This window comes from Lacerta agilis, chromosome 1, assembly GCF_009819535.1.
Source record: "Lacerta agilis isolate rLacAgi1 chromosome 1, rLacAgi1.pri, whole genome shotgun sequence".
In the NCBI taxonomy this organism is placed as follows: domain Eukaryota; kingdom Metazoa; phylum Chordata; class Lepidosauria; order Squamata; family Lacertidae; genus Lacerta; species Lacerta agilis.
The window spans coordinates 3,559,186-3,572,171 of record NC_046312.1 but is presented as its reverse complement, the minus strand read 5'-3'; the positions used below and the strand labels follow the sequence as shown (position 1 = coordinate 3,572,171).

At 46.4% G+C, this 12,986-nt stretch overlaps 1 long non-coding RNA gene across 1 annotated transcript; it reads left to right on the top strand.

Moving 5' to 3' along the window:
* The first annotated feature begins 377 nt into the window (after nt 1-377).
* On the top strand, nt 378-2,561 carry LOC117053725. The gene is made up of 2 exons (XR_004427441.1): nt 378-430; nt 2,432-2,561. It is a non-coding gene; the product is annotated as an uncharacterized LOC117053725 (long non-coding RNA).
* The last annotated feature ends 10,425 nt before the right edge of the window (nt 2,562-12,986 follow it).

The following is a 12,986-nucleotide window of genomic DNA, read 5'->3' as shown; positions in this document are numbered from 1 at the left end:
CCTAAGAAGGAAGTTGGGGGGGGGGAGAGCCTTCCTTGCTCCCCATCCTCTCCCCTCCCAACCGCCCTGTTCCTAGATTGGGGGGGAGGGAAAGCACGTCCTTCTCTCCCCACAAACTCAGATCACCCCCAGACATGATGCACCTCCCGCAGCCATCTGGACCCCCTGCTGGGGGGGGGAGGAAGGAGGGGGGGAAAGTCCCCATGGAGCCCCAAGAGCACGAAGCCAAAGGCAGCGCCGTCCCGTCCGATTCCCATCCCAACACAGGAAGTGGCAGCTCTGCGGACGTAGCTCTAGGGGCAAGCGCGTCCCAAAAGGAACCGGAAGTGACGCTGCCAAATGTGCCCCCCCTCCCAGCCCTTTCTATTGCACGTGAAGAAAGCGGGATAATCTGGAGCCAGGGAGGCGGAGGACCAGAGAGGACCAAGAGGTAAAGAGGGGGAGGGGAGGGCAAAGAGACCCCCGCCCCCCAAGAAAGCGCCCTCCCTCCCTCCCTCCCTGGTGCCCATCGAAAGGGGCCCGGATCCAGGTGGGAAGCGGGGCCCCAACACCGGCAGGGTTTGCCTTGCAAGGTCTCCTTGGCAGCAGCAGCAGCAGCAGCACCAAACTCCCCTTTCTCTTTCCTGGGGGGCCGAGAGATGGAAAAGCCCATCGAAAATCCTAGTGAGGACCCCCACCCCCAAGCAGGTGGCCCCCAATTCCCCCGGGTTCCCTTTCAAAAACTTTCATTTAGTTATGGGAAGAATGAACACTCACTCGCCCCAACAAGGCTGACAGATGGAGGTCTAGATCCAAGAACATTCTCTTGCCTGAGCCCAATGAACTGTGCAAGTGATTAATAAAAACATAGAGGTTGAATGAGGAGGAGGATGAGTATGCAGTGGAGGATGAGTATGCAGAGGATGAACTATGTCATAAGGAACTATGAACCAGACAAGTAGAAGGCATGTTCATAGACATTTCTGCATTGCAGGGGGTTGGGACTAGATGGCCCCCAGGGTCCCTTCCAACTCTCCATTTCTATGATCTTATGCCAGGGGGAGGACATGGGAGAATTTACAAGATGTTAAAATAGGAGACGTTCTAACTGAACTTTATGTGTTTCATATTCCTTTGTTCTCTTCCTTGAAACCCAAACAGGACTTTATTTTCCACGCGGAAACAGTCAGAATTCTGGGGGTTTTTTAAAACAAGTTTTAAATTAAGTTTTACAATTTTATATTCAATCATCATAATGGAATCACATAATGAAAAAAGACAATTCATCCCTCATATTCCCCCCTTCCCCCAGTTTCCCCTTCTGGTTTTTTGACACATTTACTCCTTCTGCTTATATTGTAGATATTCTTGTATTCCTCTTTCTAGTTTATTTTAATATCTTTACATTCTTTTTCTTAATTGCAGGTGTTTATTCAAACCCTGCAACAACATATCTGTAGGTACCGTATAAAAGGATTCCAGTCTTTTTTCAATTCTCTGTTTTCTTTATCTCTTAACCTTCCTGAAAGTTTTGCCATTTCTGCATAGTCCATCATTTTGGCTTGCCAGTCTTCCTTTGTTGGTGTCTTGTCATCTTTCCAAAGTTGTGCCACTAGGGTCCTGGCTGCTGTTGTGGCATACATAAATAAATTCTTCATCTCCCCTGGTAATCCTTGTCATGTAATGCCTAATAAAAAAGCTTCTGGGTTTTTAACAAAGATTATTTTAAACATTTTCTTCATTTCATTATAAATCATTTCCCAGTAATTTTTTGAAGTTAGATTTAAGGTTTATTATTGTTAGAATGTATGATAAGGATTTTAGATAAGAAAAGATGTTAAAGTTAATTAACAATAAGATGATTTTAATGATGAAAAGAAATTACCAAAGATGATATACAAAGAACGCAGGAAGAGAGGACGTGAGGAAGTCAACCCACAATGTTAAGAAAATAAGATAGTTTTATTAAGATTTCTGTGTTTCTTGTTTGTATATTTGTTTTCTTGTTTGTTTTTTTTGTTTTTTAGATATGTAATAGGTTAAAACTAATAAAAATTATATTGAAATAAATAAATAAATCATTTCCCAGTAATTTTTAATTATTTTACAGGTTGAGGATTATTGTGCAGAGGATGAAGGACTTCATGATGAACTTAGGACATAGATGAATAGTGGGCAGGTTCATGGACACAGAGCAGCTCCCTTTCCTGTGAGAAACCACTTTTTATAAAAAGTAAATCCCACAGTAAAACCGTATTCTAAGATAATGCTTCTTCACTAACGCTGATTAAGGGTTATGAAAGGCTGAAAATGCATTGCCATTATTTAACATTATTTCAAGTGCCTTTCCTAAAAATTTGGAACATACGAAGGACAGGAGATAATGTATGAGATGTTAAAATAAGAGCAGGTGATAATGGATGTGTGTAATATTCCTTTCTTCTCTTCCTAGAAAACAAATAGGATTTCCTCCCCCCTTCGCCCTCCGAAGCAGAAAATGGAGAAGGCAGTCAGAATTCTGGGGGGCCATGTTCAATGGGAATATTGAAGAAACCATTTAAATACATGGAGTGTGGAAAGAGCTTCACTGACAGTGGAACACTTAGAATTCATCAACGGACTGACTCAGGGGGAAAACCATTTAAATGCATGGAGTGTGGAAAGAGCTTCATTACTAGTGGAAACCTTAGAATTCATCAACGGATTCACCCAGGGGAGAAACCATTTAAATACATGGAGTGTGGAAAGAGCTTCACTGACAGTGGAACACTTGGAATACATCAACGGACTCACACAGAAGAGAAACCATTTAAATGTATGGAATGTGGAAAGAGCTTCCGTCAGAGTGGACACCTTAGAGACCATCAACGGACTCACACTGGGGTGAAACCATTTCAATGTATGGAGTGTGGGAAAAGCTTCAGTCGGAATGGAAACCTTAGAATACATCAACGGACTCACACTGGGGAGAAACCATCTGAATGCATGGAATGTGGGAAGAGCTTCACTCATAGTGGACAACTTAGAATTCATCAACGGACTCACACAGGGGAGAAACCATTTCAATGCATGGAGTGTGGGAAGAGCTTCAGTCAGAGTGGAACCCTTAGAAACCATCAACGGAGTCACACGGGGGAGAAACCATTTGAATGTATCGAGTGTGGAAAGAGCTTCAGTCGGAGTGGATACCTTAGAAACCATCAACGGAGTCACATGGGGGAGAAACCATTTGAATGTATCGAGTGTGGAAAGAGCTTCAGTAGGAAAGCACACCTTAGAAACCATCAACGGACTCACACAGGGGAGAAACCATTTAAATGCATTGAGTGTGGAAAGAGCTTCACTGAGAGTGGAACACTAAGAATACATCAACGGACTCACACAGGGGAGAAACCATTTAAATGCATTGAGTGTGGGAAGAGCTTCACTGAGAGTGGAACACTAAGAATACATCAACGGACTCACACAGGGGAGAAACCATTTAAATGCATGGAGTGTGGAAACAGCTACATTGACAGTGGAGCACTAAGAAAACATCAACGGACTCACACTGGGGAGAAACCATTTAAATGTATGGAGTGTGGGAAGATCTTCACTGAGAGTGGAACACTAAGAATGCATCAACGGACTCACACAGGGGAGAAACCATTTAAATGCATGGAGTGTGGAAAGAGCTTCATTGCTAGTGGAAACCTTAGAATTCATCAACGGACTCACACAGAAGAGAAACAATTTAAATGTATGGAGTGTGGAAGGTGCTTCAGTCAGAGTGGACACCTTAGAAACCATCAACAGACTCACACGGGGGAGAAACCATTTAAATGCATGGAGTGTGGAAAGAGCTTCACTGAGAGTGGAAACCTTCGAAACCATCAACGGAGTCACATGGGGGAGAAACCATTTGAATGTATCGAGTGTGGAAAGAGCTTCAGTCGGAGTGACCACCTTAGAAACCATGAACGGAGTCACATGGGGGAGAAACCATTTAAATGCATGGAGTGTGGAAAGAGCTTCAGTCAGAGTGGAACCCTTAGAAACCATCAATGGAGTCACATGGGGGTGAAACCATTTGAATGTATCGAGTGTGGGCAGAGCTTCAGTCGGAGTGAAAGCCTTAGAAACCATCAACGGATTCACACAGGGGAGAAACCATTTAAATGCATGGAGTGTGGGAAGAGCTTCACTGGGAGTGGAACACTAAGAATACATCAACGGATTCACACAGGGGAGAAACCATTTGAATGTATCGAGTGTGGAAAGAGCTTCAGTCGGAGTAACCACCTTAGAAACCATGAACGGAGTCACATGGGGGAGAAACCATTTGAATGTATCGAGTGTGGAAAGAGCTTCAGTCGGAGTGAAAGCCTTAGAAACCATCAACGGATTCACACAGGGGAGAAACCATTTAACTGCATAGAGTGTGGGCAGAGCTTCACTCAGAGTGGACACCTTAGAACACATCAACGGATTCACACAGGGGAGAAACCATTTAAATGCATGGAGTGTGGGAAGAGCTTCACTGGGAGTGGAACACTAAGAATACATCAACGGATTCACACAGGGGAGAAACCATTTAAATGCATGGAGTGTGGGAAGAGCTTCACTGGGAGTGGAACACTAAGAATACATCAACGGATTCACACAGGGGAGAAACCATTTAAATGCATGGAGTGTGGGAAGAGCTTCACTGGGAGTGGAAGACTTAGAAACCATCAACGGACTCACACGAGAGAAACCATTTAAATGCATGGAGTGTGGGAAGAACTTCACTGAGAGTGGAGCACTTAGAAAACATCAACGGACTCACACTCGTGAGAACCCATTTCAATGCATGGAGTGTGGAAGGAGCTTCAGTACAAGTGGAGTTCTTACAAAACATCAACAAACTCATACGGGGAGAAACAGGCGGTGAAGGTCCTGTGTGAGTGCCTGGAGGCGGTTGGAGGATGGATGGCAGCTAACAGATTGAGGTTGAATCCTGACAAGACAGAAGTACTGTTTTAGGGGGACTGGGGGTTGGTGGGGGTGGGGGACTCCCTGGTCCTGAATGGGGTAACAGTGCCCCTGAAGGACCAGGTGCACAGCCTGGGAGTCATTATGGACTCACAGCTGTCCATGGAGGCACAGGTTAATTCTGTGTCGAGGGCGGCTGTCTACCAGCTCCATCTGGTACGCAGGCTGAGACCCTACCTGCCTGCAGGCTGTCTCACCAGAGTGGTACATGCTCTAGTTATCTCCCGCTTGGACTACTGCAATGCGCTCTACATGGGGCTACCTTTGAAGGTGACCCAGAAACTGCGATTAATCCAGAACGCGGCAGCTAGACTGGTGACTGGGAGTGGCCGCTGGGACCACATAACACCGGTTCTGAGAGATCTATTGGCTCCCAGTACGTTTCCGAGCACAATTCAAAGTGTTGGTGCTGACCTTTAAAGCCCTAAACGGGCTCGGTCCTGTATACCTGAAGGAGCGTCTCCACCCCCATCATTCAGCCCGGACACTTAGATCCAGCGCCAAGGGCCTTCTGTCGGTTCCCTCACTGCGAGAAGCAAAGCTACAGGGAACCAGGCAGAGGGCCTTCTCGGTAGTGGTGCCCGCCCCGTGGAACGCCCTCCCATCACAGGTCAAGGAATAAACAACTACCTGACATTCAGAAAATACCTGAAGGGAGCCCTGTTTAGGGAAGTTTTTAATCCGTGATATTTTAAATGTATTTTCATATTTGATGGAAGCCGCCCAGAGTGGCTGGGGAGACCCAGCCAGATGGGCGGGGTACAAATAAAAAATTAGTAGTAGTAGTAGTATTGTTGTTGTTCAGTCGTTCAGTCGTGTCCGACTCTTTCGTGACCCCATGGACCAGAGCACACCAAGCTCGCCTATCCTTCACTGCCTCTCGCAGTTTGGCCAAACTAAGCCTAGACTCCACTTTATTTTGGTGGGGTGGGGATGGGGAAGATTTCCTCACTCCAGTTTCCTTCCAATATTAGAATGCATAGTTTTTTCCTTAATTTTAGAACAGTTTTCCCCAGTGATTGCTGCTGTGGATTTTGTGTTTCAGCATTAATCTTGCACTGACTACTCTGTAGACATGGCTGTTTGAACAAGCTGGGCTCTCTCCTTCTTGCAAAGCAAATTGCAAAACATCTGCCAGTGAGCATGGCTAGCGTTGTTTTCCAGGGCTTAATTGCATCAAATAGGCTGATATGCCAGAGAAATGTAATCAGCGCCCCCCCCCCCAGCTAAAATACTGTGCAACCTTCTCTTTAAAAAAGCTCAACAAGTCGAAATGGAGTGAGACCCCCTGTCTTTCGGTGCTGTTTTCAGACATGTGGCCTTATTTGTCTGGTACATTAATAACCATTACTATATATATATGAAGGACCTTAAAATTCTTACATCTGTTCTTTATGGGGGGGGGCGCAGCTGAGGGTTCTCAAAGGGAGGAGACCCCTCCCTGATGGCACGGCCTCGCCCCCTCCCCTCTTTTTCTACCCATTTTCTACAGCCCCCATTCCCTGCTCCTCTCCGGAGGGAGAGACGGGCGAGGGGGGAGCCTGTGGGGAGGGAGGGGGGAGAGGAAAGGAAGCGCCCCGGGCCCCCCTGTCACAGGCAGCCACCTGTCTCTTCCCACCCCCAGAGGGAGGACCTTGCAAGGCAAACATGGGGGGCGGGGCGGGGGAGGACACCCCACTTGGCTTCCCTGCATCAGCCCCTCCCCCACTCTCCCGATCCTAAGAAGGAAGTTGGGGGGGAGAGCCTTCCTTGCTCCCCATCCTCTCCCCTCCCAACCGCCCTGTTCCTAGATTGAGGGGGAGGGAAAGCATGTCCTTCTCTCCCCACAAACTCAGATCACCCCCAGACATGATGCACCTCCCGCAGCCATCTGGACCCCCTTCTGGGGGGGGGAAGGAGGGGGGCAATGTCCCCATGGAGCCCCAAGAGCACGAAGCCAAAGGCAGCGCCGTCCCGTCCGAATCCCCTCCCAACACAGGAAGTGGCAGCTCTGCGGACATAGCTCTAGGGGCAAGCGCGTCCCAAAAGGAACCGGAAGTGTCGCTGCCAAATGTGTCCCCCTCCCCCCCCCAGCCCTTTCTATTGCACGTAAGGAAAGCTGAATAATCTGGAGCCAGGGAGGCGGAGGACCAGAGAGGACCAAGAGGTAAATAGGGGGAAGAGGGGGAGGGGAGGGCAAAGAGACCCCCGCCCCCCAAGAAAGCGCCCTCCCTCCCTCCCTGGGGCCCATCGAAAGGGGCCCGGATCCAGGAGGCTGGGGGTTGAGCTGAGGCCCCCAATTCTCCCGGTTTCCCCCTGGCAGGTATCCCTGGGGTCGTGGGGCGCCTGGGTGGGTCCCTTTTGGCTGGGGAAATGGAGAGAGGGAGGGTTAAAGGAAGGGAGAGGAGCCTCGACATTGTTGGCTGTCAAAGATTATCATCTCCCTACTTTAGATTGTCCAGAATACCACCATTTGGTAGCCAAGCCAATTATTATTATGGCTCAGTTTCCCCAGCCACTCTGGGCGGCTTCCAACAAATGATTAAAAATACATTAAAACATCAGTCCTTGAAAACTTCCCTAAACAGAGCGGCCTTCAGTTGTTTATTTCTTTGACATCTGATGGGAGTGGCATAAAAGTCCTCTTGGGATGCATTTTGGCTTGCCTGCTGATTGAGCTGACTGTGATGATACATAATATTGTCATAAGGCTCAAAAAACCCCAATATCACCAAATAAGTCAAAAAATGACTTCACTTTAAAGAACAAGTATTGCCTGATAGCCAGCCTAGAGCAAATCCAGCAGTCTCAGGATGCACAAATTGCCAGACTATCGACCATAATTCCAGTTACAGGTGGGTAGCCGTGTTGGTCTGTTCAACCTGGTTTGAACAAAGACATTGGATTCTTATCTCATTATACATAACAAAGCCATCTTTAGCCATCTCACCCCTTGCCTTTCCCTGCAAGACTAATTGCAGCCGTTTAGAGTCGTCAACAGGTTTTCCACACTTATCAGCCTATCACCCATTCCCACCACCCTTCTGAGTAATACCCCTCCCCACTCCCCCACTATATTTAAGGATCTGGTGACTTCTGTTTCAGTGTATCTGAAGAAGTGTGCATGCACACGAAAGCTCATACCAGGAACAAACTCAGTTGGTCTCTAAGGTGCTACTAGAAAGAACTTTCGATTTTGTATCGACCATAAGAAAGTCTATACTCCTTTTAGCTCCCCCTTCTCCTATGGAATACAACTCTGTCAATTGCAAAACAAAGCCTTTATCCAATGAAAATTGGACATCATGCCAGTACCTGACCCCAGAAGAAATGGGTTCCTCAGCACCTCCTCCAACACCCAAATTGATAATGCACCAAGTTGAACTTTCGTTGCCAGTGCCCAGGAACGGCTCAGTCTTTGTGGACAATCTGGGAACCCTAGAAACTACTCATGGGGAAGACTGATGGACGGATCTAGCGGGTGGGTGCCTTGACGTACAAATCAGTCATCCTAAATCAGCTCCCCCCTCGAAAGGCGTCTCCATCCCACCCCCCTTTCCCATAATTTCCCCAGAATCTTCCGCCTCAAAGAATCAACGGCTGAAAACTTCTGAGGGCGCTCTCCACTCAAAACTCCAAGATTCAATTAACACCTTAAATATCTTTTCATGGAATGTGGCCGGTTGGACCAGATGTCTTTCTCATTCTACAGACATTCCTTTCTATCGCCAAAATGTTAATATCATTACCCTCCAAGAGACATGGGTGGCAGAAAATAGAGCGTTGGAAGGATTTTATTCATATGCAGTAAATGTGGTTCCAGGCAGAGACCCAGGGAGGCTGAAAGGAGGGCTATGTATTTTGATTTCACTATGCCTAAATGCCCCTTCTTAGGAGCTCCCTCCCCTAGATCAACTAGCTATGGCTTCACTTTTATCACCGGGAAGCAGTAAACTGTTAATTATAAATGCTTATATCCCTCCAACTAGCAAAAATATCGACACAGAGAGCAAGTGGGAAAGTCTTGAAACTTAAGTCAGGTCGCTGCTCTCGGATTATCCATGGGCAAAGGTCCTGTTAATGGGTGATCTAAATGCATGGCTAGGGCCAGATGACTCCAGTTTAGCAATAAAATACAGGCACAAAATTGGGTTTCAGAAGGAGTCCAGCCTAGAAGCTCATCAGCAACCAAGGCTGTCTAAGGACCAACACTCAACTTATGCCGGGGCTTGCCTCTTTAAATTCTCACGGCAGCTAAGTTTATAAATCATAAATGGTTGCACTAGTGGTGATATTCCTGGAGAATATACATATATGTCAGGGCCAAAAATCAGTACAATGGACTATGTGTCGGTTGACAGCAAATTACTAGCCAAAACGGAGCAATTATTAGTGTTCCCATATGGTCAAGGAGATCATTTCCCTTTACATCTGCAGCTGTCCTTTAAAAACAAAACAAATTTCCTTGAAACAGTTTACCCCGCTGAGATCACCGCTTTAGAGCCTCCTGGTTTTTGGGTTAAATTGGCTACCGCACTAGACATCAAATTGAAGGAGATTTTAGCCTCTGAAAAACTATGCACACTTATAAATGGCCCCAGGAACAATTCCAACCCATAGGACCCAGTAGTCAAATATGAACGCCTACCCCAGTGTTTAAAACCCTACCTCTTTCACATCTCAGAGTAGAAGGTAAATAAACCGAGAACAGTAAATAAACCTTGGTTTGAACAAACCTGTTTTCAGGCCAAGAAAGCCTTGCAAAACTCTTATAAAGCGGCCCTGACATCCGATAATTCTGCTAGGTAGCAAGGCTATTCCTCTGTGTGTGCCCTAAAAAAAGAATAACCCACCAAAAGAACGTCTATAGCAAGAAATGCTGGTCAGAATTAATCACTACAGCAAAAGCAAAAGACCAGACATTATTTGGAGACTGTTACTTCTGGCTCCCATAGGGGTCACATCCCCTTTGTCGTCATGTATTCCGCCTGACCGCTGGGTCTCCTGTTTTCAATCCATGTATGAGGACGTTGAACATCCCACTAAGGACCTTGAAACAGAGCAGCTGGCCAAATGGCCGGTGGTCTCAGTAATCGAAGTGAAATCACATACAAACCAGTTGAAAATGGCCAAAGCCCCCGGCCCTGATGGTATTCTCCCCGGAATGTTAAAAACTCAGGTGAATTGGTGGAATCATTCCTAGCCACCCTTTTTACCCATATAGACGATACCGGCCGCATCCCAAGGGACTGGGGAACAGCTATAGTGATGCTATTCTTTAAAAAGGGTAACAGAGGGGTTCCATCAAATTACAGGCCAATCAGTTTATTAAGTGTGATTAGAAGACGTCTGCTTCTTGGGAGAAAAGCAATGACAAACCTAGACAGCATCTTAAAAAGCAAAGACATCACCTTCCGACAAAGGTCCGTGTAGTTAAAGCTATGGTTTTCCCAATAGTAATGTATGGAAGTGAGAGCTGAACCATAAAGAAGACTGATTGCCAAAGAATTGATGCTTTTGAATTATGGTGCTGGAGGAGACTCTTGAGAGTCCCATGGACTGCAAGAAGATCAAACCTATCCATTCTCAAGGAAATCAGCCCTGAGTGCTCACTAGAAGGACAGATCCTGAAGTTGAGGCTCCAGTAGTTTGGCCACCTCATGAGAAGAGAAGACTCCCTGGAAAAGACCCTGATGTTGGGAAAGATGGAGGGCACAAGGAGAAGGGGGCGACAGAGGATGAGATGGTTGGACAGTGTTCTCGAAGCTACTAACATGAGTTTGGCCAAACTGCGGGAGGCAGTGAAGGATAGGTGTGCCTGGCGTGCTCTGGTCCATGGGGTCACGAAGAGTCGGACACGACCGAACGACTGAACAACAACAACAACAACAACAACAGTAAGTGTTATACAAAGCTCTTACTTGAAAAGCTCACCGAGTGGCTAGAAAATGAAAACATCCTGGCAATAGAACAAGCAGGCTTTAGATGTGTCAGGTCCACGACGGATCATTGTCTGACATTACAACACCCAATAGAAAAATACAACTCAGGGGGGCAGGCCTCACTTTACGCCGCCTTTGTAGACCTTAAAGCAGCCTTCGGCATGGTACCCAGAACCAGACTTAAGGACAGACTTTGTGCCACCACTATCGACAGAAGGCTATTGTGTTTAATACAGGCAATCCACTCAAATACAGCCCTTAGAGTCATGTGAAGGCCTCTAGGGCATCTAACAGACCCCGTTAAAATATATAAGGGAGTTAGGCAAGGGTGTTTTTTGGCCCCTTTACTATTTACCATATTTTTCGGTCCATAAGGCGCTCTGGACCACAAGATGCACCTGTTTTCTAAAGGGGAAAAACCAGGAAAAAAATGTTTCCTCCTCTAAAAGGCAGGGAGGGGGTCGCTGGAGGGGGGGCCTTCTCCCTTCACATTGGCTCATCCGCTCTTGTTTTAAAGGGACACGGGGACAAGGGGAGAGCGCTCCGTTTCTCCCCTCCTCCCCATGTCCCTTTAAAACAAGTGGATGAGCCTGCTTTTGACATCAGCGCGTGGGGCACAGGGTGGTGGAAAAAGCAGCAGCATCCCCACTGTTTTCTCCACCACCCCCGCCCTGCACCGATCCGCAAAGCCTGCTTTCGGGAACGGCGGGCAGCGCGTGGGGTGGTGGAGGAAATCCTCCATTAACCTCCCTGCCGCCCACCAATCCCAAAAGCAGGCATTGCAGCTGCCTCCCCCCAGCTCCCACCCAACGCGGCGGGGGATGGGGGGAGGCAGCAGGAAGTGCAGAGGATGTTGCTGGATCGTGCAAGCAAATAAGATAGTTTTATTAACATTTATGTGTTTCTTTTTTTAACTTTGTTTTATTGTTTGTATGTTTGTTTGTATGTTTTTTAGATATGTAATTGGTTAAAACTAATAAAAAATATGTTAAAATAAATAAATAAATCATTTCCCAGTAATTTTTAATTATTTTACAGTTCCACCAAATATCTTTACACCCAAAGTTGTTGACCTTTTTTAAAGAACCCTAGGAAGGAACTGCCTGTGGGGGCCAGATTAAACCGACCGGCAGGCTGGATTAAGCCCCCAGAATGGACTTTGGACACGCCAGATCTAGAAATGTGGCCCAAGGGGTTGAGGATTATTGTGCAGAGGATGAAGAACTTCATGATGAACTTAGAACGTAGATGAATAGTGGGCAGGTTCATGGACATAGAGCAGCTCACTTTCCTGTGAGAAACCACTTTTTATAAAAAGTAAATCCCACGGTTCAACCGTATTCGAAGATAATGCTGCTTCATTAACGCTGATTAAGGGTTATGAAAGGCTGATGATGCATTGCCATTATTTAACATTATTTCAATTGCCTTTCCTAAAAATTTGGAACATACGAAGGACAGGAGATAATGTATGAGATGTTAAAATCAGAGCAGGTGATAATTGATGTGTGTAATATTCCTTTCTTCTCTTCCTAGAAAACAAATAGGATTTCCTCCCCCCCCCTTCACCCTCCGAAGCAGACAATGGAGAAGGCAGTCAGAATTCTGGGGGGCCATGTTCAATGGGAATATTGAAGAAACCATTTAAATACATGGAGTGAGGAAAGAGCTTCACTCACAGTGCAACACTAAGAATACATCAAGGGACGCACTCAGGGGAGAAACCATTTAAATGAATGGAATGTGGAAAGAGCTTCAGTCAGAGTGGACACTTTAGAAACCATCAACGGACTCACACGGGGGATAAACCATTTAAATGCATGGAGTGTGGGCAGAGCTTCACTGAGAGTGGAACACTAAGAATACATAAACGGACTCACACAGGGGAGAAACCATTTGAATGTATCGAGTGTGGAAATAGCTTCAGTCGGAGTGGAAACCTTAAAATTCATCAAAGGACTCACACTAGGGAGAAACCATTTAAATGCATGGAGTGTGGGAAGAGCTTCAGTCAGAGTGGAAGCCTTAGAAACCATCAACGGACTCACACGGGGGAGAAACCATTTAAATGCA